Source organism: Martes martes (assembly GCF_963455335.1).
Source record: "Martes martes genome assembly, chromosome: 1".
NCBI lineage: Eukaryota > Metazoa > Chordata > Mammalia > Carnivora > Mustelidae > Martes > Martes martes.
Genome location: NC_137888.1, coordinates 118,462,325 through 118,486,587, shown reverse-complemented (window position 1 = coordinate 118,486,587; position 24,263 = coordinate 118,462,325). Strand labels below are relative to the sequence as shown.

The 24,263-nt window shown below is 42.6% G+C and overlaps 1 protein-coding gene across 1 annotated transcript in view; it reads left to right on the top strand.

Moving 5' to 3' along the window:
- Nucleotides 1-24,263, top strand: part of LOC308345505 (kalirin-like) — a gene marked incomplete at its 3' end in the record, with an annotated part of 186,222 nt that overhangs the window by 16,239 nt on the left and 145,720 nt on the right. The window contains exon 2 of the mRNA XM_080807708.1: nucleotides 2,145-2,267. The remainder of the gene's footprint in view (nucleotides 1-2,144; nucleotides 2,268-24,263) is intronic.

Sequence of the window (24,263 nt, the reverse complement as noted above, 5' to 3'; positions counted from 1 at the left end):
GCTTCACTTTGTGGGATTAACAAAAATTTAAATATGCATGAAGATTATAAAACTGCACTTTCGATGGTATGTAAGACATGGAAAACTTTGTGACTAGAAATATTTCTCTTTGACCTTGAGTGCTGTTGTTCATCATCCTCTTTACAATAGAAAATTGTGGTTTCACGTTGTGTCAAGTCAAGTAAAAATGCACTCTCCTGATTTTTGTTTTTATTGCTGAAATTCCCCCATACATAGTTCTAGAGAGATGTGGGCTCTCCTTTCTTCGAAGAAAGGGATATTTAGATTTCCTTTCAGGGCTGCCTTTCAGTGTTTGCAAAAGGTAAAAACCCAGTTCATTTACTACTGCAATTTCTTTTCATAGACATGCCTCTAGAATATTAAAAACATATATTGCCAGAATTTGTTATATAAAATATTTAAATCTCTACACCCAGTGTTTATATAGTCATTTCCTAAAAAGCCCTTCTTTTCTCTTTTTTAATGGGCAATTGTCTGACATTCCAGTTTTGTTAAACGGATGTTTGTTAAATCTCGTTTTTATATTCTTGCGTACATTTCTCTGACCTAATATCCATCTTGTTGTGGGCCTTATGGTAGTGTCACTAAGACTTTGAAGGCTTCCATACTTTGTGCAATTGCAGGTGTAATTTATTTCAAATGTTAAAGAAAGTGAAGCCAAAGACTAGATTCTCTGGAGACAGAACTCCCATGCCTGTAGTTCATGGGATTATTTGGTCTGTCTGCTTGCCATGGGGCAGTCTGTAGAAGAAACAGTGGAATGGACTAAAGCATCTTTTTATTTATTTATTTTAAGAATGTATTTATTTATTTGAGAGAGAGAGAATGTGCACATGCAAGAGCAGGGTGGTGGGGCAGAGGGAGACGAGAAGCAGACTCTCAGGACACTGAGATCATGACCTAAGCTGAAAGCAGGTGCCCAACCGATGGAGCACCCAGGGCCCCCCTTAAGCATCCTTTAAAACAGGCCTGTTTCTTCTAGATCATTTTTTCCAGAAAGTCCTTCTAGAACCTGAGGCGGCGAGTATATCATTAACCAAATGTTCAGGGTAAGTCCAGAATAGCCAGAATAGAGTAGGCTCAGTTGTCTTGGCAGGATCTCTAGCAGGTGTGTGGCTGTACACTCTAACTTGTTTAATTGTGGCCACCTGCTTTACTGAGTGCCAACTCTTGGAGGCACATGTTTGTTGGGCCATCGGCGTGAATGCAAAACAGACGTTAAAGGCTTTCGTCCTCCCTCCATTTCAAGGCTTCTGCTAAGGGATTTCTACTCACCCTGTCCAGTGCCCCTGAGGACAATATATTTTCTCACCTTCTCAGCATCCCCTCCTTCATCCCTCTACTCCTCCAGCCATGTCTATTCCAGCTTCTCTAAATACCAAGGGAAATGTCCCAAGGCCAAATCACTCCATCTGAAGCCTAGGAAAACATGCGGTCTCCACTTTTTTCCAGGAGAAACCGTAGATACTAAAGGCCTTAGGATGTAAGACCTTATTTTATTTGGTTGGGTGGCTGGGGCTGATTGGAGGAGAGGGGTGGAAGGAAGCCAGAAAGGACAGTTGTCCTGGTGACCACTCTCTGGAGCAGCCAGGTAGGGCCTAACCAGTGCCAACTTTCCTCTCGAGATTAGGAAGGGAGTCCAGGAGCACAAGGAGGCAGGGTCCCTGTGAGCATTGCTGTGAGCATTTTTATGGGGAAGTAAGGGATGAGTAAGCCGTCAGGGCCTAGCAATCACCCTGAGCTGACACTGCCTCATTTTCTGCCCGTGTGCCTGACTTTATGTGGGTCACTAACTCCAAGTGGGTTAATGAGGGGCTTAAACTGTGCCTGACAGTCTGTGTAGCTTGTTTAAAATAATGGACTAAACAAGGCTGGGAAAACTGAAAGAGTAACGAGGGACTATTCTGGCAATCGAAGATGAGTTGACTTTAGTTAAGGGTGGGAGCATTACGTTACCAATGACAGTAATGAAATCCCTGGGTCCACGGTGGGCTGAACATGTCCAGCTGGACTGCTGCTTTCTGATGGGGATGGGAACTCCAGGACGCTGGCGGTCGCTGCTATTGTCACATGGCTTTCCTTCTGCCAGGGAGTCATTGTTTCTGTCCTCCTTCTCTGAACAGGTGTTGGACTGGATTGAAAACCACGGTGAGGCCTTTCTCAGCAAACACACCGGGGTGGGGAAGTCGCTGCATCGAGCCCGGGCCCTGCAGAAGAGGCACGATGACTTCGAAGAGGTGGCTCAGGTGAGAAGCTGTGTGTGATTGTGTGTGTGTGTGTGTGTGTAGCTGGGTGAGGGAGGCCAGGGCTGCGGTTTTGGTATTTGCTGAGGCACGTCGGGTTTAGGGCCCAGTCAGGGCTGCCTTCCTGCCTGATGCAAGGAGACACTTGTCTGCTCTTGGATCACTAGGTGAGTGATAGACCCTTAGTTTCGGGTCTTCAGAGAAAATCTTCCTGCCAGCAGGATCTGTAAATGCCTTGTCCCCAAGGTGGTGATGGCAGAAGGAACTGACACTGGGAACATCGACAGCCCAGAACTACTGCTTATGGTTATCAACACAGGCAAGTGGGAGCTGGAAATCAGCCTTAGGTCTGCTTGCAGAACTGTGTGTCCTCCAGGATCCGGAGGAAGAGATGGCACCTGCTTCTGCAAGGCTGACTGTGCCCAGAGAATATGGTATAATATTTTGCCTTTTAGCTGAGCTGTACACCTGATCCCAAAAGGGCATTTTTATCTAATTACACAAAGATGCCATGAGAGGCCTTGACCATTTGGCTTCATGGTGGAGGGATAGAAGAGGGTTTTTGGTTCTGAGCCTGAAGCCCCTCAATTTTATCCTAACTCTCTTATATTTCTCTCTATATATATTTGTATATATCTCTTATGTTTGTTTCCTTTGGGGAGTTCTTCCATGGGTCCTGAGCATCTTCATCTTCAAGATGAAATACTACTCTGTCCATTTATCTTGTCAGACATGATCAGTTGCAGTAGGAACTAAGACCTAAGAATGAAGCAGGGAAGGGGCATCTGTCAGGGGATCAGTATGGAACAAGAGGGAGGATGACAGAGCTATCGTTTACCACAGCTATAACCAGGCCCAGCTCCCATCCCACCACGTGGGCAGTCCTCACGGTGGGTGTCTTCCTGAGGGTCGTGCAGAGTGCTAGCCCCCATGCCGGGAGGCTACCAGCCCTAGACAAAACTGTGGGTGAGCCATGGATGCCAAAGGTGAGCCCTGCCAAGAACCAAAGGGATCTGCTGGAGGACAGGAGAGTGATGGGAGCAAACCACATCTCTAAGGAAGCTCCAAGTGTGTTCTGGAATGTGAGAGGCCTGGCAGGTGCCAGAAAGACTGAGTCACTAGTGACCTCAAGCTGGGAATACAGATGGATTAGACCCAACCCATGCAATAGAGAAAGCCTCATATAGGATCTTTGTGCACAGTTGGTGGGAATATAAAGTGATGGAGTCACTGTATGGCATTTCCTCAAAAAATTAAACATAGACTTACCATATGATTCAGCAATCCTGATTCTACATATATACTCAGAAGAATTAAAGGCTGGGATGTGAAAAGATTCTTGTATACCCGTGTTCAGAGCAGCATTATTCACAATAGCAAAAAGGTGGGAGTAACCCAAGTGACCAGATGAAATTATGCTATGTGAAATAAGTCATTCTCGAAAGGACAAATAGGAGACCATTTATATGAAGAACCCAGAGTAGCCATATTCATAGAGACAGAAAGTAGAATGATGGTTGCTAGGGGCTGGGGCAAGGGAGGGAATAGAGAGTTATTATTTAATGGATCCAGAGTTTCAACTTTATAAGAGTTCTGGAGAGGGATGGTGGTCGTGGTGGCACAACAGTGTGAATTTACTTAATGCCACTGAACTTAAAACGTTTTACATTATGTATATTCTGCTACCACCACAAGAACAAAAAAACAAAAACAACAACAACAAAAAAACAAGCCTCATCCCTACAAAGACCTTCAGCAGAATGGGCTGGATCACACCCATGTCATATAGACACGGGCCATATAGGCCTCTGGATATAGCACAGACCCAAAATATCTGAGTGTCCAGACATTCTGGGTGCCTCTGCTATCTGTCAGGGGACAAAGGGTGGGACAGGGCCACATGGACCCCTGTCTGCTGAGAGTGGGGTTGTGGTGTCTGGGGCAGTCTATTGGGATGGAGCCATCCCACAGCTGTGATGTTCTTGCCCCTTGGCTTTCCTGTGACTCAGCCCTTCCTCACTCAGAAAGGATATCCCACAGCCCTGAGCCAGCCAGCGCCCCCTCGCCCTCTTCCTGCTGCAGCCTCAGAGGCAATGCCAGCCTTGGTTATTGGCCCTTGAGGGCACTATTGTTTTGTGCGTTGTTACAACCCAGGAAGCCTGGCTGCCGCCCAGACTCTAACCTGGCTTCTCCCAACTGCTCCCCTACCTTCCTACTGGTGCCTGATAAGCCTTTCACATGGGACAGTGCCTTCCAATTAGTAGCAGAGACATATTCACTTAAATTCATATTAAAGAAAGAATGGACACATTTTTGAGAGCCTATGTTTCCATTATGTATTTCATCCACCAGTCCCGAGTGGTGGATAGTATTAGCCTTTTTTTATAGAAGATGAACACTAAAACTCAGAAAATTCTTCAGTGTGCCCATACCATCGGGCTTGTCAGTAGCTCTGCTAGGATTCAAGCTCAGGTCTGTCTGACCACGGAGTCATGTTTTTACCCTAACTTCATGCTGCCCTTCCTTAGTGAAGTATGGGACTTGAGTGTAAAATTCATTTCAGAGTGCCAGTTGGCTCTTGAAGAGTACAGAACAAAGAGCAAGAGTAGGGGGTGTGGAGAGGAGACGCTGCTGTGGCCATTCCATTTGACATACAACTTTTCCCAGGCTCTGCCAGTGAGTAATGTCTTGCTATAATCCACTTCTCCCTGTCCCTTTCAGGGAAGATGGTGTCTTTCTTAGGAGAGAGAGTTTTACCTTTGAAAGGGCTCATGCTTTTCGAAGTTTTCCCTCTGGAAAGGGGACAGATGTGGACAACAGAGGGCTCACATAAGTAAGGGGCCATGAAGTTGCCATATTGCCCTGTAAGTCGGTCTTTAGAGATGAATCTCGTAGTCTAGTAATAAGTCCTGTTTTGTTTTCTCATCCCCACTCTGGGGAAGGGAGTGGAGTTGCCTAGCATCCTGGAATTGGTAGTCCACATTGGAAAACCAACGTGATTGCGGCAAAGGCAGATGGACTGGCAGCAGCCTCAATTCTGCTTTGTTCTGTGCAATGTGATCATCACGCTCAAGTGGTGAGAAAGGAGATGATCCAGGCAGGAAAGGGCGTGCTCTCTCTCTCTCTTACTGTCCTCCAATGCACAGGGAGATCCCCAAGGGCAGTGTGAACTCCTGGAACAAATACGCCTCTGCCTCTCCTTACATGAGATCATGTAAAGACATTTAAGACAATAGTAGAAATATCAGTTATATCTGGGAAGAATTAATGTAGTAAACCATGACCTTACATTTTGTGTTTATTAGCTCTTGAACACATTTTAAACAAATGCACTGATCATTTGGAGGAAACGAAGTATTTATGGTCCTCACTCCATCCTGCAGATGGCACCCTTTGAATAGTCTCCCTGGAAGCAGAGCTGAAAGGAAAGGGAGCTCCTCCCCCCCCCCCACCCCCTCTGGTACTTATTGCTGCCAGGGGAGGCTCCTGACAGGCAGGTGGGAGAGTCTGGGGCCATGTGTGCACGAGGGGGTCTGTCTCTATAAATATTTCTAGTCCAAGCTACTGAGATTCTCTGTGCTCAGATAGAAGACCTGGGCCCTAGTGGGAAACCTTCTGGTCCTGGTAGACACTTTACTTAAGTTGCCTATAAACTCATCACATGACTCAGGCTATAGAGTTCATCAGATTTCCAAAGACACTTATTATATATTTTTTTAAGATTTTTATTTATTTATTTGAGAGCGAGACAGTGAGAGAGCATGAGAGGGCTGAAGGTCAGAGGGAGAAGCAGACTCCCCATGGAGCTGGGAGCACGATGAGGGACACGATCCCGAGAGTCCGGGATCACGACCTGAGCTGAAGGCAGCCACCCATCCAATTGAGCCACCCAGGTGCCCGAAAAGACACTTATTATATTTTTATATATATTTATGTTGCACGGTAGTCATTATCAGGAGTATAAACAAGCATAAGCTAGAGTTGCTGCCCGTCATAGTGTGACTGTAAGGGGATACATGTGTCCACATGTGCCCAGAGGGAGTATGGGCTATGGTACTGTTATTTTGTCCTGAGATATTTGCTATTACTCAGAAGGAAAGTACTCAAGTGCCTGTGGTTTAGATAGCAGCTGTGCGGGCTCTGTGAGTGGTCTGCTTTATGACCTCATTATCTGGAATGCCAGACTTTCTGTAAGCTAGCTTAGTAAAAAAATTAGCGATCATTTGCACTCAAATATATATTATCTAAAATCTCAAAGTACCAAATCACATTTAAAGCTAAGCTTATTAAATAGCTTTTGTGTAACATTTTTGAAAGAACAGACCATTTAAAGGAAGATTTAAAGAAATATAAATTTATGTATATATGTATATATGAAGTGCTTAATTGTGCAATATATATATATGTATATATATATATATTGCACAATTAAGCACTTCATTCAACAATCTCTGGTTAGTTGTTTGTCTGACTCTTGCTTTTTTCTCAAACTTGGATAGAAAACACTTAAAAAATCATTCTGAGTCTTGGGGTCACAATAGGCAAAATGGAAGGGAAACATTTTAGTAGACCTATCAGTGACCTTACCTGTTAAAGATCTTCAAGGTAAAGCCCCTGCCCTCAGACAGACAGCAGTACTCATCAGTTCCCAAGCCCATCAAGTCTTTGTCAGGCACCTTGAGAAATGAAAGAGATATAACAGTTTCCGTCTTGAGGAAATCATGATCCAAAGAGAAACGTGCATTAAACATATTCTAACCCTATAAGAAGTCCCATGATTTGAAAGGAAGCATAATCTTTATCCTTTCAGGGTTTTCAAGGAACACTTTTCGGTGAAACCCAGATAAACCATTAGTTCATTTGGTGATCCAATAAATATGCCTACCTAGGGGATGGCGTGGTGATCTTTGGAGTAAATTCCATCTTTCTTTTCATGCCTGAGATGGTGACCAATTATAGCAACTGCAGATGCAAGCAGAAGGAAAAGGTGGGAAAGCTTCAACAGATGCTGTTTCACACTCCAGCTTCTTGGAGAGGACAAAAGTTTCTTCAGCAGGATGAAAAAAAATAGTGAGGATGAAAGCCAGGAAGATACAGAGAAATTAATGCCATGAAGTGGGCAAGTGGAAGAAATGAAGAACAATCTTATTACCCTTTGGATCTTGCATGGCGTTCATCCCACTTGAGGGGATTCAAGACATTCCCTCCACGAACACCAGCGAAAAGTTGCATGAGCTGATGGGAGGGCTTTTGGGACCACTCTCAGGAAGAAGAAAGATAGGTTATATTCTGGAGAACTCCCAACTATGGGTTTTGAAGGTCACTTTATATACACTTGATGTAGAAATTGAGAGGGGATCAGAGCCAATATCCAAGATATTATAGTCTACCAAGAACCTCTTATCAAGACCACGAATTGACCCCTCCCCCCCCACTTTTGGTGCTTCCTCTGTGGAACAAATGGCACATTCAGAAGAAATTGATACTGCATTCCTAATGATTTTAAGTTCTGGACTTAAGGACTGAACTGAAGGACTCAAAAGCACTGGTGACATTCTTATCTCTTGTTCCATGTGATGGCAGGGACTGTGGAAAAGAGGGGAGACATTGAAAAACAAATGGCTGCCTATGTAGATGGTGTTTTCAGAAGTGTTCTGGAGTATACCCTACACAGCCAGGATGATGGACTTCTGGCAAGGGAAGAGTGCATCTCCTAAAGATTGGGAAAGGTCTGGCAGAAAGCTTTGCTGCTCTATCTAGAAAGATGGAAGTAAACTTTGAAGTGGAAGGAGAAAATTATCCTAGTAAGGTGGGGCACCATAGAAGTGGCATAGAAAGAAGCACCTTGTGAAGGAGATGCCCTTAGGTCATCTTAGGTAGGAGAATACAAATACAATTGCCTGTATATTTATATATATATAGGCATATATATGTATATATACATAAGTATATATACATATTGTAATATGTTTTTACATACATATACACATATACATATGTATATATGTATATACATATGTATATATGTATATACGTATATACATATGTATATATGTATATATACATATGTATATGTGTATATGTATGTAAAAAACACATTACAATATGTATATATACTTATATATATACTTAAATTTTAATACCAGAATACAAATATAATAAACATTCCTGAGACTTTAGGGTATTGAGCTTTTAACTAGAAAACAGTGAGAGAAAAGGATTTTTTGTTTAAAGGACTCATTTTAACAGGAAGGATGAACATATATCAGAAGGGATCACATCCGTATGAGATCTACAAACCTGAGGGTAGTAAAAAATATGGAGAAGTAATAGAGGTATAAGAAGAGGGAAAAAAACTGACTGCTACTGGAAAGGACCATGGTCTGCTCTATCACAATGAGGGTGTGGGAAATGCTGTTCTGTTATGATTTCACTTCCGGTTCAAGGGAAAACATGGGGGTGATGACAGTCCTCAAATTCCCCGGCATCTCCTGTAAATTTTGTGACACTGTAAATAAAACATCTTTATGTTGTTGAGAGTCGAAGATTCTGCATGAAAGAGAACGAATCATTGTAGAAAAGCTCAAAGGAGTATAGGTTGTGTCTAAACTCTCAAGAGCATTGACCTTTAGATGAAAGGGCTTAGACTTTGCTCTTAAAGCAGAGAGAAATAGTAAAGGCTTTTGAGTAATGATGTAAATTAAAACACAGTTCACCCATGAATAACACAGGGGTCAGGCACCACCCCTTGTGTAGTCAAAAATCTGCATATAACTTTTGATTCCTCAAAAACTTCACTGCTAATAGCCTGCTGTTGACAAGAAGACTCACTGATAACATAGTCAATTAACACATATTTTTATGTTTTATATATATTATGTGCTATATTCTTACAACAAAGTAAACTAGAGAAAGGAAAAATGTTAAAAAAAATAAGGAAGAGAAAATACATTTACAGGACTCTACTGTATTTATCAAAAAAAAAAACAACCCACAAATAAATGGCCCCACTTGGTTCAAGCTCATTGTCGATCAATGGTCAACTGTATAATCTAACCAGAGAAGTAAGGATTTCTCTGTCCATTGGCTATTTAAATCACATATGTAGTATTGTGCCTAATTTGAGAAAATATATATTCAAAAGGATATTGGCAAACTGTACTTGATTGTGAGAAGACTGCTAGGATAGTGAAATCCAAGTAACTGGATATATTCTGCTTTGAGTAAATAGTGTTTTATGGAAGCCAGGGCAATAGGCTCCATAGTTGAAGGCTTCCTGTAGAAGAGATAAGGGTGGAAGGGATAGTGAAGCCAATTTTAGCTTCATTCAGATATAACTTCTAACCCATACTTGATTTTTATGAGCTGTCCAAAATCAGAATGAAATACTTTGTGATGTCGTGTGCTTCTTACCACTCAAGGTTTTCCGGTAGAGGTGACCCTTTATTCCCTTAGGATATAAAAATCCTCAAGTCTTTCCTACTTTAAAAATGAACAAACAAAAAAGTGAATAAAAAGAAACTTGAACTATCTTTTCTGGTAGTTTAGACTGCTTTCTCTGTGCTTCTCCTTTCCTTCATAGCCCAGGTGTTTGAGAGAAGAGTCTTTGTCACCTCTACTTCCTCATCTCCTAGATGCGCTTTAACCCCTGCCATTGGACTTCTGTTCCCTCTGGGCAAATGAGGATAATCTTATCCAAGTCTTCAACTGGGCTTTTTTGTTGCTAAATCCAAAGGACACTTTTCAGATATTAAATGGTCTTCGGAAGGCATTTGACTCTGTCGACCATTTCCTCCTTTTTAAATTCTCTCCTCCCAGCCTTCCATGACACCATGCTCTCTTAGTTTCCTTATGTCTTTCTGGCTGGTCCTTCTTAGACTCTTCTCCCTTTTCCCAAGGATTTCCTCAGACCATCTCTTCTCACAGTACACCCCAGGCATGATTTTATACTCTGTCTTAGCCTCAACTGCCACCCTTAGTCTGATGGCTCTGAAATCCATGTCTTATCTCTGATCTCACCCCAGAGCAACCTATTCATAAACCCGTTAACTCTGTGGACACATCTACTTAGATTTCTTGGAGGGTTCTCAAATCCAGTGTATCCAAAATTTATTTTTTCATTTTCCACCCCTTCCAGATGTGTTCTTCTTCCTGTATTCCCCACGCCAGGGAGGGACACCAACAACCCAGTTGCTCAAGCCAGAAACTTGGGAGTCATTCTTGACTTCTACTTTGCTCTCACACCTCATGAATCCTTTGCAAAGTCCTATGATGCTACCTCTTTATGTGTCCCTTTGCTTTCATCTCTATTGCCACTGCCTGAGATCAGAGTCTCATTATCTCATCTTTGGTTTGTCACACTATCCTCCTGTTTTCCCTGACTCGTCATAGTCTTCTTAAATCCTTCCCTACACTGCCACAAATTCAAACTATTGATATCATAAACCTTTTTATGACCTGGCTACTGCCTCTCTGGCTTTATCTCTTATCCCTCATGTGCTCCCTTTACCGCCCCCCCCCATACTTCTTATGTCCCCGTTTGTACCTGAACATCCCATGCTCTCAAGTGTCAGTGCTGTCTGCTCTTTTATCGCTCCCATTTATTTAAGTCTGACCACCCCCGGCAGCTTCTGTTCATCTTGAAACAGTCATGTCAAGTATCTTCTCTTCTCAGAAGTGGTTTCCACCGTTTGGTTGAATGCCCCTTTTCTAGGCATCCACTTATTTTAGCCATATCCCTATCATGGCAGTTATCGTGCAGTGTCATCATTAATTTTATACAGCCTCACTCCCCAGCTGGACTGTGACTTTCTTAGAGCATGAATTTTGTCTCATTAGTCTTTTTATCTCAATGCCTAGCACAGGGAGCCTAACATGCAATTGGCACTTGAAAAAGTAAATGAATGATACAGAGAGGATTTCTTTGTGGGATGGATATCAGGTCCGATTATCTCTGAGATCCCTTCCAATTCCAATTCATGATAAATGGAAGAGAAGTAGATTGGATGAATATTCATAAGAACGCAAGCCCCAGAACCATATAGCCTGGGGCCTGAGAGGCACCCTGTTAGAATTAGTGAGACTGCACTGAGCTGGGATCAACCTGGCCGGCCCTGCCCAGGATCTGACACTTGACAAGAAGCATTTTTTGTGTCATATTTTGAGTGAGGTTTTTGGACTCTTCCATGTTTTTTTTTTTTAATCGAAAAAAAAAAAACCCTAAAAAATCATTTCAGTTTAATTCCTAAGAAACCAATCTTGACAAGAGGAAATGGTAATCCTTACTATGTGCATTTCCAGCCCCACTAAGTTTCCATGATTTTTCCAGCTGGGATAGCTATCATCATACTGTATCGTTAACCCTCTTCCTCTTTAGCTTACATGTAGTGAAGTTCTTTCTCTCATGCAAAAATTCTTTTTTTTAAATATTTTTATTTTATTTTATTTTTATTTTATTTTTAAGATTTTTTTTTTATCTATTTATTTGACAGACAGATCACAAGTAGGCAGAGAGGCAGGCAGAGAGAGAAGGGAGGAAGCAGGCTCCCTGCTGAGCAGAGAGCCCGATGCGGGGCTCGATCCCAGGACGCTGGGATCATGACCTGAGCCGAAGGCAGCGGCTTTAACCCACTGAGCCACCCAGGCGCCCCGCAAAAATTCTTTTTTGAGAGATGAATAATATTGGCCTTTTCCAAAAGAATTTTAAAGGGAAAAAAAGAAAATACCCAAAAAGTAAATTAAATTAAAAAAATATACTGTATACTGATTTTATGTTCAGTATATTCATTCTAAGTCCAAGATAGCTCATCTAGTCATACTTCTTTTGATTCAGTGTATCATGTTCATTGATAGATACTTTTTGCTTCTCCCTATTGAAGAGACCCTAACACCAACAACAATAATGATAGTAGCATAACACGTACTGAGTACTTTCTGTGTGCTGGACACTGTTCTATTTTTCTTATATTAACTCACTTAATCCTTATAACATTAATGAGTTAGGTATTTCTTTTTTTCAATTTTTTTTATTCAAGTATGATTAAGATACAGTCTTCTATTAGTTTCAGGTGTACAATATCATAATTCAGCCATTCTATATATTTCTCAGTGCTCATCAATATAAATGTTCTATTAATCCCTTTATCTAGTTCACCCATCCCCCCCATTAACCTCCCCTCTAGAAACCACTAGTTTATTCTCTGTATTTGAGTTCATTTTTTGTCTCTTTTTTTCTTTGTTCATTTATTTTGTTTCTTAAATTCTGCATTTGAGTCATATTTGCGTATCCCTGAATGACTTCTCTCACTTAAGCACTATAACTTCTAAGTTGTTGTTGTTGCAAATGGCAAGATTTCATTCTTTTTTATGGCTGAGTGATATTCCATTGTATGAATATTATTATATTATATATTAATATTCCATTAAGAACCTTTAATACATATTTTAAATATATATTAATATTCCTTTATACACACATATACACACACCACATCATCTTTTTACACTATCTTTCTATCTATCTATCTGTCTTTTTACATCATCTATCAATGGCCACTTGGGTTTGAGTTGCTTCCATATCTTGGCTATTAGAAAAAAACGCTCCAGTAAACATAGGGGTACAAATATCTTTTTGATTTAGTGTTTTCGTATTCTTTGGGTAAATACCCATAGTGGAATTACTGAATCATATGGTAGTTCTACTTTTAATTTTTTGAGGAGTCTTCGCAATGTTTTTCCACAGTGGCTACATGGTCTCATTCCTACCAATAGTGCATGAAGGTTCCTTTTTCTTCATATCCTTGCCAACATTTCTCATGTTTTTTATTTTAACCCTTCTGAGATAAAGTGATATCTGATTGTGGTTTTGATTTGCATTTCCCTGATGCCTAGTGATGTTGTGTCTCTTTTCTTATGTCTGTTGGTCATTTGTATATCTTTTTTGGGAAAATGTCTACTTAGGTTCTCTGCTGGTTTTTTTAATTGGATTATCTGGTTTATTGGTGTTGAGTTATAGAAGTTCTTTATATATTTTGGATATCAACTCCTCATTGGATATGTAATTTGCAAATGTCTTCTACCATTCAGTAGGTTGCTTTTTTGTTTTGCTGATGGTTTCCTTTGCTGTGTATTGGTCTTGGGCCAGTCACTTTATTTCCCTGAGCCTCAGTGCCCTTCTCTAAACTGGATCTAGGGACAGCTACCCTGGGGAATGATGTGACTATTGGAAATAACATATGGCAAGTGCCTACTAGAGAATTTGGTTCATAGGAGAAGCTTGATGAACAGTGGCCTCTGTGGCAGCAGTGGTGGCCATGGGGTGGTGATGATAGAATACCTCTAAGCCTCAATCTCTTCCAGACTGGGTTACAAGTACCCCATTGTCATCTCTCAACACTCAGCTTGGTGAGGGCTGCTTAACCATGTTGGGAAGAGTAGGTCTCTTCCCTTTTCTATATTCTTGCCTCCTTTATCATAGACTAGTTGACCTTATAAGTGCGGCTTTATTTCTGGACTCTCCATTCTGTCCCCTGCATCCATATATTTGATTTTATGCCAATACCATACTGTGCCATTCAGTATGCCATACAAATGCCAAGAGGACAGATCAGCTATGGGTACTGAGAAGCCTGACCTTCAGGTTAAACATTATGGAAGAAATGTCCATCTAATTTGACCAATCAGAACCAAGGAAACAAATGGAATAATGGTGCATTCTGCCTGGGGGCGGTAGGTACTGTGTACCCACCACTGGGCATCCAGGAGTGAATGTGTTCAGAGATGCAAGGGGGAGAATGGGCAGTTTGCCTGTGGGAGGGCTCTCAATAGATAACAAGGCTCCAGCTACTAGGCTGCAAGTTGGAGGCAGGGTTCCTGAGACATCAGGTAAGGAAGGACTGATTCTTAGGGACGGGATCAAAACTGGGCATTGGGCAGGGCTGGATGGTTGCCAAGGGGACCTGATGTGGAGGTCTGTTGATGAGATGTGTGTTTCCATTTGATTTCTGAGACTGGGCTGGAGCTGAGCCTGCCACGGGGCCCCAGGAAAGGGAGAAGGAAGAAAAGAGAGTCTGGACACCAAGTGAGAGCACTCTCCATTCTAGAGAATTTTCAGACTCGGTGCCCTCCTTAGAAGGGTACCAAGAGGGTGCCTGGGTGGCTCAGTGGGTTAAGCCTCTGCCTTGGGCTCAGTGGGTTAAGCCTCTGCCTTGGGCTCAGTCTGTTAAGCCTCTGCCTCTGGATGATCTCACGGTCTCAGGATCGAGTCCCGCATCCGGCTCTCTGCTCAGTGGGGAGCCTGCTTCCTCCTCTCTCTCTGCCTGCCTCTCTGCCTACTTGTGATCTCTGTCTCTGTGTGTCAAATAAATAACAATCTTAAAAAAAAAAAAAAAAGAAGGGTACCAAGAGTGTAACCACTAGAGTTCCACAGCGTGACAACATATTTACCATGTACAACGAGAATAATGTATGGATGGGAAGAATAAAGCTACTGTCTCTCAGAAATCATTGAAACGGTTTAGAAAGGAAACAGGGAAGGCTGCTCCAGAGGAAAGCTCTCCTGTCTGCCCAGTATTGATTCTGAAAGCAAACCGTTTATTACTGTGTCTTCCAATAATTAATTTCGGCACAGGTCAACCTGCCCAGGTGAAGAGAAACCAAATCGATTTCCTTTCTCTTTCCTCTTCTTTCCATTTCTGTGACACACTGAGTACCATGGGCCTCAGGAGTGTGCTTGCTGCCCTAGAAGCTAGCGCTGGCTGGACTGAACACTAGAGGGAGGCCCGATGGATTTGCATACAGGGGGATAAAAATACTTTGAAAAGAATTTGCCAATTTTTAAACCTGTGCTATAAGGTGAAGCTTATCAGAACAAGTAATGATAAGAAATGCCATTTATTTAATGCATAATTTATAAAGAATAGCTCATAGAATCTTTGAAACCACCCTTTAGAGTAACTGTTAATTTATCCTCGTTTTCCAGATGAAGAATGAGGCCCAGAGAGGAGGATCCTTTAAGGTCAGGAGACAAGATTTGAACCCAGGTGGGCTGACCCCAAAGCCCTTCTAGCACACATGCATTCAGAGTAGTAGGATAAACAGAGCTTATTCAACAATCCTTTGGAGAGTTTTTTCCCAAACAATGTTTCCATTTTATTTTTATTTATATTCTTTATTTTTAATTACAAAATTGCATATATTCAATATAGAAAAGCAGACAAGCAAATAGGAACAAAAATAATCCACCCACTCAGTTGTCTAACAGTGGCTAATACATTGGTATTTATTCTCCCAGATATTCTTCCCTATATGTACATGAGTATATTGGTCACTGGCTTTTCTCACTTAAGGATATATCCATAGTAATGGATACACTGTTATTGATTGCTATGGCACTGCAGATTACCATGGTAATCTAAAATGTTATTTATTTTTTCGGTGAAGTCTCTAATATGAAGACTTCTTACTCTTTCCCAGAGTCTGGTAATTTATAATTATAGGTTATTACAACCAGGTACAGTTATAAATATGTAAAGAGAGGCAAAATAAGCATTAAAAATGGAGGGCTGGGTTTAAGCCAAGGATTCAGAATCTTCTACCAAGAGAAAGCTTCGGAAAATGGCAGTTTATAAGTGCCCTCCAAGGCTCTCCTGCTCCCCGCCGCAGGTGCACGTGAACGGCAATGCTGGGAGGAGTCTCTGGGTCCCGGCTGGAGTGGAGCCGAGTGACTAGTGGTGGCAGGAGTGGTGGTAGTGGGGAGTGCTTCAAAACAGTGGCCTTTGTAGCCTCTTTCTTCCTCCTCCTCCTCTTCCCTTCTCCCCTTCTCCTCCTCCTCTACTTTTCTCCCTTCATGTCTGTCCCATCTTTTCTGAAAAAGGGACTCAGTCAGGGTCCAGCATAAAGTGCTCAGCTCTGGCCCAGGTGTATTTCAGGTGAGCAGTATTTTCCCGAACCCCTGAGAGCTCCATGGGGTGAATGCTCCCTTGCTGTGGTATTTGGGGTGTTGGAGCAGATCAGCAGTGTCTAGGCTGAAGGGTAGGGGCTTCGGAGAACTTGCTGGCAGATGAGGCAGCTAGGACAGATGACAAGTGCCAGGAACCAGCCCCTAAGAGGCCCCGAAGAGCTTCAGGCTATATATGACACAAACCAGAAAATAAAACACATATCACCAACAAGAACAACCCACCAAGCAGATATGTCTTTTTTTTTTCTCTGCCAGTGAGCAACCGGAGGTATTTTCATGAACTAATTTTGTTTAGAATACATTTTTAACAGGAGAAAAGCCTGCTGCCAAGTACTGGCAGGAACAAAGCATTACGTCTGAGTTATTCCACCTGGAAAGGAAGCCAGGTTTGGGACAGAGGGAGCTGAGCTCTCGAGGCATCCTATAACATTAGGGGACATCCAAGTCTCATTGGGACTGGTGCCTTTATTTGTCTTGGCGTACATGGGCAAATGCCAGCCAGCCCTAGGCACTGCCCTTTGAGTTTCAGAGACCTGCTATATTCTAGGAGCCAACCGTGCTGAGTACTGGCAACCTCCACTGTAATTACATATCTCCATGGTGTTTCACACTGTGGGCTCTTTTGTATAATGTATCTGAGCTTCAGCAATGCCAAGTAAGGCTTGAAATAACTCTGGTGGACTTTAGTCCATCATATGCTTAGAATTTGAAAATAACATTGAGGGAAGGGGGCAGTAAGTGAGGCTAAAAAGGGAATTCCAAATCCATGTGACAGACATGTTTCAGTTTTTCTTCTTCATGTGATTTGGACTCTTCCTAAGATTATGGACTCTTTAGTGTCTTGGGAATTCACAAGGTCAGTCTCATTTGCCTTAAAACATACAGCTGGGGCACCTGAGTAGCTCAGTCATTTGAGTGTCCAATTCTTGATTTTTGGCTCAGGTCATGGTCTCAGGGTCATGGTCTCAGGGTTGGGAGATTGATCCCCTGGGCTGTGCACAGAATCTGCTTGAGATTCTCACCCTCTGCCCTTCCCTGTGCTTGTACTCTCTCTTCTCTCTTTCTCTCTCTCTAAAATAAATAAGTAAAATCTTCTTTAAAAAATAAAAAAAATACAGCTAGAGAAGAGAGCATTATTTAGATGTAAACTTTGAGTCTGACCCACTCACCATAGCTATCACTCTGATAATAGTTTTTATAAAGTTAGAAAGTATAGGGTTTGAGATTTATTCCAAGAAATTACATCCCATCATGGCTTCAGGTGGCCAGATAAGTTGGTACTGGATGACCTTGACACAGGGTAATTCCCTAGATTCTCTTTCCTTACTCAATGCCTTCCATGAAGGCCACTTAACATCTCCCCATCAGTAAAATGGGAGTTACAGGTTTTTGCTCCCATCTTCCTTGTGGGAGGCAAAAGATCCAGTGAGAAGGATTCGGGAATAGGAACACCTGAGTTAGAAGGCCCAGAGCTTCTCCAGCTGCATTTGCAGATCATTTAACTCACCAAACCTCATTTCTATGTCCATAGAATGGGAACAGTACTTATCCCATCGTAGTTGAAGTGGACATTAAATGAGAGAACATATACTTGAAAGCAAGCCCTTTAAGTCTAGAGCACAGAGCAGATGCGAATTATCACCATTATTATTCGGGGGATATAGGGGCAGTGGATGAGATCACGTCTGGAACTCGCTCAGGAAAGAGGAACTACAGATACAGAAAAGATTTATGATACGGCCCCATACTGGGTGTCTCCCAAGAGAGACAATGTGCTGACCCATCTCGGAGTTTAACTAACTCTTTGTACCCCAGGCTTTGCACACGGTTTGAGGGCCAGGTTCCCATGCAGAGCCGGTTTAGCTGGGGAGACTTCCCACATTCTAAAGCTAGAGCTGTTGATTTAATGAGCCTTGTTCTGCTGTTTGTGTAAGTGTAGATCAGGGAGACTTTGGGGTCAAAAGTGGATTTGGAAATGAAAATGGAAACATGATGCTTTGTATGTAGTGCGCTTTGGCCACTGATCTCACGTACTCTTTTAACCAGAGAGAACAGGGAAAGCCCTGCTCCTGGGGATCTGCCCAGCCCCAAAGCAGTGCTGCCTCAGCCCTGCCTGGCTCTTCCAGATAGCCCTGCTGCTCTACTGGGGCTCTTGCATCGACCTTCATAGGATTCAGTGAGATGATTGATGCCCCGCTAGACCCCGCCTCCTAGCGAGCTTGCTGCTGTTCATTGTGTGACCATTCCATAACCCCATTGCTTAACTTGCCCTTTTACAGCTCTGAGGGTGACTTTGCATGGAATTTCTTGCTGAGGCTTTCGTGACTATGAGGGTTATGGGCATGGTCTGTGGTCATGAAAGATAGCTATGGGCCTGTGAAAGTCAGGAACACTCAAGAGCTCCAGAAATGGGGCGAACGATGGGATATGACCCTGACCCTCGTGATCCTTCCCTGTCTCACGGTCCCATCAGCAGCTCTTCAGATTCTTTCCTTTCCCTGGACCGCCCTGTGTGGGGAGACCTTGATCCCTGCAGCCTCTCTCATCCAACTGAGGAAATGCGCCCATGGCTGAGCCTCTTCATGCAAACTCCTAAGGCTAGGAAATGGGAAGAACATGTTTTCTCTTGGAAACTGGGGATCCCGAGGTGTCAGAGGACCACAGATTGTGTTGGCTAGTCCTCGGTGGGTATAGGTGTCTCTTCTGACTTCAAGCAGATCTCTGAATCCAGCCCTGTTTGAGAAGGGGAAGCAGGTGGCCCCATTCCTCATGTAGGTCTCCTTCCTCTGGCCCTCCCGCCTCCCTTACACCCTTCCCCGCCACCCTCCCACATTACGAAGCAACTATCTGGTGTTTGTCCCACCAAGACACCAGGGTATCTAAGCTCTCTGACTCCTGAACTATGCTTCTCTAAGGACAGGTGGCCTTTCCTCCTGGAGAGCCCTTAGCCACTCCTGCTGTATACCCCCAATAAGATTTTCCTCTCCAACCCTGGCTCGAAGGAGAAACCCTCAGGACTGTATCTTTCTCAGCTCCTCGTCAAAGCCCCTCACATCATTCTGACCTCCCGATCTGGACCTCTGCCCAACCTGTTGCCCTGCCTGGCAGATCCCCCCTCCTTTGCCTTCACATTTTAGACTTCAGAGTTGGCTCAAAAATGCACCTCCTTCTGAAAACTTCTCCTGGCTTCTCCATCTTACCCAATGACTCTGCTACCTAGGGTGCCCTCAGCATTATATCACCACCTTGTACTACTGTCAGACCTCATTTCTTTTGCGTCCTTGGAGAATGAACTCTTCTACATAATTTAATTTCCTAGAGAACCAAGGCTCAACCTTAATCGCTTCTTGCTGCAACTTCAAATATCACATTTATTGATGGTAAACTCTCTGAAATACAGCTTAAACTCCCCATGCTTTGTATACAGAGCATTCTGAATATAACTCACCCCTTTTTTGGATGTCTCAGGGCACATGGCAATGTTCATTGATCCCAGTCATGAGTAGAAGAGACACGCCCAGGACCCCTGCAGAGGCTAAGGTTTTCTTTTTCCCTCACTGAGAATTTCTTGCATCACTGCAGTGGTCTTCTAGGGCAGGCTTGCATTCAGGGGAGCCTGACCGGGAAATACAGCCCCTCAAGCAGTGTGTGTCACTCCCTGTGGGCCCTGGAGCAGCCCTGTGGCTAACAGCCATATTTCTCCCGGATGATGATGATGGTGATGAGCCTAACAGCACACCTGGGGAAACTGAGATCCAAGCGACCTAGTCTTTCTAACCCACTGAAATCCCAGTCCTAGAATAGACCCATCAGACCGGAAGAAAATAACAGGATCTCTCCTGTTAATTCCTTTCACGTTTGGGTCAGACTATCTTTATTTTCAGTTAAAGACCCCCAAGCATTTCAGTCCACGCCAGCTTGTCAATATCATACATGGAGGCCTCTGAAGGCCTGGCCCTGGTCTGTCAGTGTGCTGCTGTGGGCTCCACGCTGCTGGCACAGGGCTTCCATAATAACACCGTAGTGATAAGGCAGGCTTGCAACCGGACCATACAGCCCCATTCCACACAGAAGCTCTTGGGGGTATTGTCCAGGAGCTTGTCTCACTATTAAGTCTTTTCAAATTTGACATGTCTCTTACCTCTGACTATGGAGGAAAACAATTCAGGGTTGTGGGTAGTTGATGGCTGGCACTGTTCCCAGCGAGAATGATCTCTAAGGACGTCATAGGGGAGTATTTTGAACTGAATCTTTTTTGCATGTACATGTCATACCAACATCATGTTTCTTTTAAACCTTGATGAGCAATGTCATGAAGTCCAAACTGAGAAAGATGACATCTTTGATAAGGGCTGCAGAGAGATTTTACATTTTTTGGTAATTATGTTTCACTGTGGCTGGTCAGACATTATTGTCTTCAGGACCCCAGAGCTAGGAAATGCACCCATGCCTAAGCTAAATACATTTGTAATGAAATCTATTTGTACTTCCAAATGTACTTTGTTTACAAAAATATATTAGATTCTTATGTTTTCCTTTAAAATGTCCTTTATTTGGTATTTTTCATATTTTGAAAGAGATTCCTGTCTGTTGTAATAACAAGTGAAATGTTGCAAAGATATATAAATAGAAATGCTAATTATCCCTCTACTCCTCCTTCCCTCCCTCCCAAGGTAATCACAGTTATCTTGCACATCATTCTTCTTACACATACAAAAATAAGCAAACATATGTAGATATAAAAATTTGTTTATTTTTTGGAATAATTTCTAAAGAATGTGTATATGATTTTTATACTTTACGTGACTTTTCCATGTCTTCTGCTTATAACATTAATACATATTCACCACAGGACATGTGGAAAACAAGAAAATAGTGGAAAAGAAAAATCATTGCTAATATCACTTAGAGATAATCCTGTAAAAACTCTTAATATTTATCGGCAAATTTTTATTTAGCACAGCAGAATGCAAAGAATATTTTGCATAGGGTGAAACAAAGGTGAATTCCAGACTAGCATCCGCCCTTCACCAGCTCTGTGAGGTTACTCGAGTTTTTTAGTCTTTCCAAACCTCACTTTTCTTACCTGTAATTTGAGACAATGACATAATCTACCACATGTAATAATGTTTGTAAGTGGATCCCAAAGTAGCAGCTGTCATGATCGGTAGTTTTATTTTTTTTAATTTATTTTTTCAGTGTTCCAAGATTCGTTGTTTATGCACCACACCCAGTGCTTCATGCAATACGTGCCCTCCTTAGTACCCACCACCAGGCTCACCTAACCCCCCACCCCCCTCCCCTCCAAAACCCTCAGTTTGTTTCTCAGAGTCCACAGTCTCTCATACTTCATCTCCCCCTCCAGTTTACCCCAATTCACTTTTCCTTTCCTTCTCCTAATGTCCTCTCTGTTATTCCTTATGCTCCACAAGTAAGTGAAACCATAATTGACTCTCTCTGCTTGACTTATTTCACTCAGTATGATCTCCTCTGGTCCTGTCCATGTTGATACAAAAGTTGGATATTCATCCTTTCTGATGGAGGCATAATACTCCATTGTATATATGGACCATATCTTCTTTATCCATTCGTCTGTTGAAGGGCATCTTGGCTCTTTCCACAGTTTGGTGATTGTGGCCATTGCTGCTATGAACATTGGAGTACAGATGGCCCTTCTTTTCACTACATCTGTATCTTTGGGGTAAATACCCAGTAGTGCAATTGCAGGGTCACAGGGTAGCTCTATTTTTAATTTCTTAAGGAATCTCCACACTGTTTTCCCAAGTGGCTGCACCAACTTGCATTCCCACCAACAGCATAAGAGAGTTCCCCTTTCTCCACATCCTCTCCAACACTTGCTATTTAGTGTTGTGTTAATTGGCCATTCTAACTGGTGTAGGGTGGTATCTCAATGTGGTTTTGATTTGAATCTCCCTGATGGCTAATGATGGTGAACATTTTTTCATGTGTCTGTGAGCCATTTGTATGTCTTCTTTGGAGAAGTGTCTGTTCATGTCTTCTGCCCATTTTTTTGACGTGATTATCTGTTTTCTGAGTGTTGAGTTTGAGTTCTTTATAGATCTTGGGTATCAGTCCTTTGTCTGTAGTGTTATTTGCAAATATCTTCTCCCATTCTGTGGGTTGCCTCTTTGTTTTGTTGACTGTTTCCTTTGCTGCGCAGAAGCTTTGATCTTGATGAAGTCCCAAAAGTTCATTTTCACTTTTGTTTCCTTTGCCTTTGGAGACATGTCTTGAAAGAAGTTGCTGTGGCCGATGTCAAAGAGGTTATTCCCTATCTTATACCATACACAAAGATAAACTCGAAATGGATAAAAGACCTGAACGGGAGGCAGGAATCTATCAAAATCCTAGAGTAGTAGTTTTATTGCTGGTACATAGGTAGGTAGATAGGTAAAATGATACTTTGGTTTACCTGCCTTTTTCATTTAATCTTACATCAAGAACACTTCCTCAGATCACTAAATAGTCTTCAGAACATTATTGTAACGATGGCATCATGTAACAATACCTCCACATAGTGAACCAACCCCCCTTTGTTGAACATTTTGGTTATTTCCAGTTTTTGCTTTTATAAACCACAGTTACTATATTTCAACTTCTAAGCACAGTATTAAATCCATTATAATCTTTTGTTCTAAATTTTTCTGGTCTAAAGAAGCATCACTATTCATTCAAAGACTAGAGCCATTTTATTTTAAGGCAAAAGACTAGATTTCTGTCAACTCCGAATTTCAGCCGAGGCTTTGAGTCCTGCCTTTAGATGAGTGGTTTTAACTTTAGATAATGGCTGCAGTGATAACTTTTTTAAAAATATGCTACCATACACCCACCCCCACCCCTGGCCATTCTAATTGGAGTTATTTGACTTAGGGTCTGGATACTGCTTTTCTCCCCCAAGCTCCTTTATCTACCCCTCATCCTGTCCTATAAGAACCACAGTACAAGATGATTGCCCAAGGCTTCTGCCATCTAAAGATTATCAGAAAAGCACTGTAAGCTGAGGAAGCAGTATGGTCTCCCTCTCTAGGGCTTCCTCTATAGTCTTATGATCTAAGACAGTAGTTCTCAAGAGAAGGCTATTTCGTGCCCCCCCCCAAGGGACATTTGCAATGTCTAGGGACACTTTTGGGTGTTATATCTGGGGACTGCTATTGGCATCCTGTGGGTATAGGCCAGGAATTCTGCTAAACATTGGACAGTACAAAGAACATCCCCTGTATTAATTTCCTAGTAGCACAAGCTGGTGGTGTGAGGGGGAGGCTTAAAACAACGGAAATGAATTATCTCGGTTCTGGAAGCTGGAAGTCTGAGATCGAGGTGTCCATCCACAGGGTTGATCCCTTCTGAGGGCTGGGAGGGAGAATCTACTCCAGGCCTCCCTCCTAGAGTTTGATAGTTTGCTGGCAATCTTTGGTGTTCCTTGGCTTGTAGCTATATCATTCCATTCTTGGCCTTCATGTCACATGGTGCTCTCCGACTGTGTCTGTATCTTCACATGGCCATTTTTTTTATGGTGAAAAAATGTATATTTAGAATTAGCCAGCTGGACTCCATTTAGATGATCCTGATTTTGCTGGCAACATCTGAAGCATCATCGTCAGAAGTCCATGGAAGCATATGCCTTCTTGTCTCTGTCAGGCCTGATTGGGGTGTTGACCTTGGCCACCTCAATGTCATAGAGCTTCCTCAGAGCCTGTTTAATCTGCTGCTTATTGACCACAATGAACACAAGTGTGTTGTTGTCTTCTATTTCCTTCACGGGTGATTAGGTAGTCGGAGGAACTTGATGATGGCATAGTGGTCAAGACTGTTTCTCTTGGTGGTGCCCCTTTGAGGATATTTGGGCTGCCTTCAGAGATGTGATATCTCAGGCCATCAGAAGTAGACAGGATGTGAATCTCTATTTTGTATGTGACTGTGGACACCTCTCAGTACCACTTTCTTGGCCTTCAGCGTCTTTGCTTTAGCCCCTGCTTTGAGAGAGGCAGAACTTCCTTCTTCATCGGTGCCATCTTCAG